Source organism: Bubalus kerabau, chromosome 19 (genome assembly GCF_029407905.1).
Source record: "Bubalus kerabau isolate K-KA32 ecotype Philippines breed swamp buffalo chromosome 19, PCC_UOA_SB_1v2, whole genome shotgun sequence".
NCBI lineage: Eukaryota > Metazoa > Chordata > Mammalia > Artiodactyla > Bovidae > Bubalus > Bubalus kerabau.
In genome coordinates this window covers 11,059,884-11,065,600 of record NC_073642.1, presented here as the reverse complement: position 1 = coordinate 11,065,600, position 5,717 = coordinate 11,059,884, and the positions used below count along the sequence as shown (strand labels likewise).

At 40.2% G+C, this 5,717-nt stretch overlaps 1 long non-coding RNA gene across 1 annotated transcript; it reads left to right on the top strand.

Moving 5' to 3' along the window:
- The first annotated feature begins 3,252 nt into the window (after nt 1-3,252).
- Nucleotides 3,253-4,445, top strand: LOC129634368 (uncharacterized). Its single transcript, XR_008705591.1, has 3 exons — nt 3,253-3,829; nt 3,987-4,053; nt 4,201-4,445. It is a non-coding gene; the product is annotated as an uncharacterized LOC129634368 (long non-coding RNA).
- The last annotated feature ends 1,272 nt before the right edge of the window (nt 4,446-5,717 follow it).

Here is a 5,717-nt window from a genome sequence, read left to right as displayed (position 1 = left end):
GGAGTTTCAAAAGAGAGAAGTTTATACATTAGTGCTGCAAGTTGCAAAACACTGTTGATATTCAAATGTTTATTGTGCAAAATCTGGGATAAGCTTCAGCATGAGGGCCCCTTTAAGTGCCTACAACTCTTGCTAATTCCCCTCAGCATTGAGGCTCGCACAAAGGCCTTAATCCAATTCCACTTTTTTTCAGAAAGCCTATGCTATTTTCTCTCGCAAAAACTAACAACACTACCCCATCACACTGCAGAGTGGGTCAAAGAAAAAGCACTCTCTGTTTATACTTTACCAGCACTTTGTACTTCTTGGGCAAGCATGGCAAGGAACTTTAAGTGGTTCCCTATACCCCCCAACATGTTTAGGGGGAAAAAACCCTTCAGACTTGGAGGGGGTGTTTTTTAAGGACAAAAAGTGTACTGGGGTGTTGGGCCTTCTCCTCCTGTGTTTTCTGTGAAGAGAAATTGATCACCAGAGCCTCATTCTTGCAGTTCTTATTTGGATAATAGGAGTCAGTCTTGCTTTGATGAGGTAGCATGTACCTTTCGATGAGGTGGTATTATTTTTCTCTAAGACTGTTGGTTCTGCTTCTTCCTTCCTTTCTCTCTCTGTACCTTCCTTTCAATCCACCCCCTCCACCCCTGGTACAGTTGCCTTTCCTGTGGGTTTCTCGAGGTCATATAGATGATTCTCACTATATTCTTTTGGCTACCAGATCCCTTAAGCAAAGTGAGACATTGATTCAGCCTTACTTTTCAGCATCTTCCCTTTCAACACTTGTAATTTTGGTGGGTCATTTCTAAGTTCAGATAGAAATTCTGCTAACAAATAATTACACCTGCCGTTGGCACTGGAAATCAGGCATTTGCCTCTGATTGTGAGTACACAAGTGACCAATTACTCTAGTAATTAAGCTACTGTGGTTGTAATTAGAAATGACCATGGTTTTGCCCCAGAAGTGAACTAGAGAGCTGGAGTAGGAAGCCAAAATGACAACGGATATCTGTCAGTTTCAGAGTTGTGCTTTGGCTATCGATGTCACCAAAAATTAAACCACACAGAACTCTGGGTCTCCATTAGGGAAAATGATGTCTTGTTCCTATTGATTTCTGTTCATGATGTCAAACTGAGGAAACTCACATTGGCTACTTTTGAATGTTTCCATATTTCCATAAACCCTATGAGAAGCAAGTTCGGTGTACAAATTTGAAGTTCATGTGTTGAGAATTGAGGCAGCAAATCATAACAGATTTGTTTGGAAAGATGACTCTGATTGATAGGCTTCTACAATAGAAAACAGGATATATCTGATGCAGGACTTTATGTATCTTTTGTATGTGTATATGTTAGTCCCTCAGTCATGTCTGACTCGTTGTGATCTCATGGACTGTAGCCCACCAGGCTCCTCTGGCCATGGAATTCTCCAGGTAAGAATACTGGAGTGGATTGCCATTCCTTTCTCCAGGGGATCTTCCCAACCCAGGATCGAACCCAGATCTCCTCCATTGAAGGCAGATTCTTTATCATCTGAGCTACCTAGGAAGACTTATATATCTTTAAGAAGCTAATCTTTGCAGGAAGGGAACATTACCACACAGTGCAAGATTAACCTATGGCAGTATTTTGTCATTTGTCTAATGAATCATGCCAAACATTTGAAATGGTATCTCTCTTTAACTAGATTGCAAGAGCTAACATCAGCTGTCTCCAAGACTAAATCCTCAAACAGTTGGAAGAAGACATTTTCCATGATGAGTTTGTATAAAAAGAGCATGATCAAGTCAATGGTGTCTAACAACCTAAATCAATCCCATGTTAAGGCTGGTACAACAAATCCCCTGACTTCTGAGACTGTGCATTTATTTAAGTGTGAGAACCACAGTGTACTTTTTACTTTTAAGATTCTCTGATGATCTGTATCTTTGCAATGATTTTCAAATGCTTCTAGCTAGTAAAACAAAACAACAACAACAAAAAGACAGTCTGTCATAGAGCAGTGAAATGGTGAACAATTGGACCGAAAATTCCATTTGAATCTGGTCTGTGATCTAATGGTCAGCTATTACACTATCAAAATTAAATCACTTATGTAATTAGCATGGTTTTCATGCTCACAGGCCTTCTCAGCAGACAGGCCAAAGACCTGAATGAACATAGAAATGGATTTCTTCTTTTGCCTCATGAGATCACTGTTGGAGCCACAGCTGCGTTGCAGGGAGTGGGACCAAATTTCCTCTGCTGGGAAGGGGTGACAGGGTCATAATTTCTCATAAAAATGATGCTGATGTAGCTCAAAAACAGAGACTATGAAATGATGCTCTTTTGGCATAATGGAAAAGATTTCTGGTGTGTAACAAACTATAATATGTAGCCTAATAGTGAATAGCTCAATTGTGAATGAATAGTTTTACAAATTTCATTTGAATCTGGCCCGCAGTGGTCAGTCCTTTGGAATAGTTAGCAAAAGTACATTTCTTTGAGATTTTTCATGAGTTGGGCAAAAGAACTGAATGAAGCATTCCTTTCTTCAGGGAAGAAAAGAAAGAGGAAGGAAGGAAGGGAAGGAGAGAGGAAAGAAAAACCAATCTGAAGACAAAATTCAAACATTTACTTACCAAAATCTACCAGAAACAATAATTGAAAGGCAAATAGCAAGTTTGAGCTACTTTATTTTTAATTGGAGGATAATTACTTTACCTTATTGTGATGGTTTCTGCCATACATCAACATGAGCTACTTGTTTGAAAAGACCATTTCACTTTCAAGTAAACTTTGCCAGGCCATGTACCTAGTGAGATTGAGTGAAAATGGAGTTAATTACAGGGAGTCAGGATATTTCAAAGCATTGCCATGTTACCCTCTACATCATAATCTGAAACTCAAACGCCTTCATGGCAGGCAGGTTGCAAAAGAATATGGAGCTTCCGGTTGGGGCCAGAAAGTAGAGAACATACTTCTTATATCAAGTATAATGTAATTTTTGTTTGTTTGTTTTTCTACTCAAATAAAATAAAACCAGTCCTCAGTTGGGCCAGAGGACAGCACTTGTTGGCATGGAGAACCCTTAAAATGCCTAGTGTTGAAGGTTTTCATGTATAAAGCAGTCATCAACACACACACTTAAAATTGTAGCTTAACAATATTCTCCCACTGAAATGGACCACTTGTTTTCTTCAATTTAGCACTGAATGTATTATATTAAAAAGACAGTGATGGAGTGAGCTACAACTTAAAGTCAACAAACTGCCTAAGAGAGTCCTCTTTTATTTTCTTTTCTTTTTGTTAATTTAGTCCAAGACCAGCAGCCATCCTCTTGGGCTGGTGATCAGGCAGTCAGCCATTATGGTTTTTTACACCAAGTTCCCTATTCTCCCGGGTTACCCGAGGCTTGGGTTCTGATATCCAGGCCCTGGGAACAGCCTTTCAGCCCCTGTCACTGGTCATGGGGTCACACCTGAATGCCAACATACCCACAAGCTTCCCCATGGGCACTTCTGCCTGATGGCTCCGTGTCTTTTCTATCCGCTTTGGGACATGGGTCAATCAGCTCCCCTCTGAGCTCCTGCTGCCATGAGGCTGGGCAAGGTCTCACCCATCAGAGGCCCTGCCCCCAACATTTGGTCTCTTTCAGCATCAGGAAAATGTCTACTCTTTCTTTTCCTTGAAGTACACTCCGAGGAAATCAACCCTGAATATTCATTGGAAGGATGGATGCGAAAGCTGAAGCTCCAATCCTTTGACCACCTGATGTGAGGAGCCGACTCACTGGAAAAACCCTGATGCTGGGAAACTTTGAAGGCGAAAGGAGAAGCAGGTTGCAGAGGATGAGATGGTTAGTTAGCATCAACAACTCAGTGGACATGAATCTGAGCAAACTCTGGAAGACAGTGAAGGACAGGGGAGACTGGCATGCTGCAGTCCATGGGGTTGCAAAGAGTTGGACATGACTGAGCAACCGAACAACTAAAAATCTTCCTTTTCTTTCCAAGGACACACAGGATGACGGCTTCATGAGCTTCCAGGGATGCTGACCCAGATTCCTTAAGGAGCAAACAGGTAGTAAATAAGAGAAGTGAGCTAGTGTGAGACAGTACGGATGGGGATTTTAGTGAATTAGAGAGTAATTGAATGTTTAAAGCCTCTCACATTCAACCCATGCATGTTAGAATCTCAGTTTTAAATCCTTTGTTTAATCTTTTACAGAATACAGGAAGAACTCTTGAACATCTACTTTCAAGTTTACAAAACTCCTTGAGGCGGAAAAATGAAAAAATAAATGAAAGATTGGGATATCTATTCTGCTTGAGGTAACAGTGTTGGAGAAATTCAAGGGGAAATACACACAATAATATTTCAACAAATTATTAGGCAATAAAGCAGTAATGGCTACTTTTGTGTTTTGCTTTTTTTTTTAAACAACTATGGTGTATGAACACAATTAGAAATTTTACTCAATATACCTTTGGGTGCTTACTAATTACCTTGGCCTCTGGTAAGGAGTGAGGATTATACAAATATATATATATTTGTATAAGCATATGTGTGTGTGTGTGTGTGTGTGTGTGTGTGTGTGTGTGTGTGATCCCCAGGGATCCCCAGTCACAGGTCATAAGAAATCTTTGCAAAACAAGCAATTTATGTGCAACATTTAATCCTCAAACAACTAAGGAGGGGTGATTATCACACCCATTTTACAGATGGAAAAACTGGGGCACAAATAAGCTTAGGAAGCAACTTGCTCAAGGTTGCAGAGCTGGTAAACAGCATAGATAGGAGTGGATTGTTGGTTGGTCTGATCTCATTTCCTGGGAATTTCCACTTTCACTCTGACTCTAATTATCTACATCAAAATATATTGTGAGGGCTAAATTTTGTATTTCAAAAATTAGAGTAGCAATAGCATTAGAGTTGGGCAAAGAGTTATTTGCTTGAATTTATGCTGATGCTAAGGTGAGAATACATCTGCCCAGACTCTGAGATGGCCCCAACCCCTAACCTTAGGTGGCCACCAAGTCAGTCCCCCCAGAGATGCTCCCTGGAGAGCTCTCAGTTCCACAGCCACTCGCCCTTTCTAATTGCAACATACCAGTTCTATTCACAGGTGGATCGACCCGCAAAGGCTCATTGAAACCCTCTCAACCACTTTCTCCCACCTTCTAAACTCGAAAGGGGGCAAAAAGGGACTTACAAAAGCCTCTTCTTCCTGAAGCCCTTGTAATAGGCTCATTAAGCACCCGCCTGGGCTTGTTATAAAATACTTTGGAAGCAGCCTGTAAGTAGCTGACTGTTTGTAACAGATAATATCAAATTGGAGAAACATGTAAAAGCACATACAAAAACAGTAAAATGAGATGTACTCTAATGATACCAGCCAAACAAGCAGGGAAGTAATTAGTCACTCCACGTACATAATTTGGGATGTGTAGCAGAGCTAATTTTATGTGAGGCCATGTCAGCTTCTAACTTTGGTGTTTTGTGTATGGGGTAAATAAAAGATGTTCCATGGAGAATTCTGTAGCATAGGAAACTGAGCAAGGCTGCTATCTCATTATGAAAGTCACACATCGTATTTATTAAACATTGATCTTAAGCCTCTCTTAAGAATGCTGTAGAGTGTTTTGATTATTTATGTTTTTCCTTTCATCAGATATGAATTTATGTAAACTGATCCAACTCTAAATAAAAATTATTTATCTATAAAACATAGAGTGCCACTATTT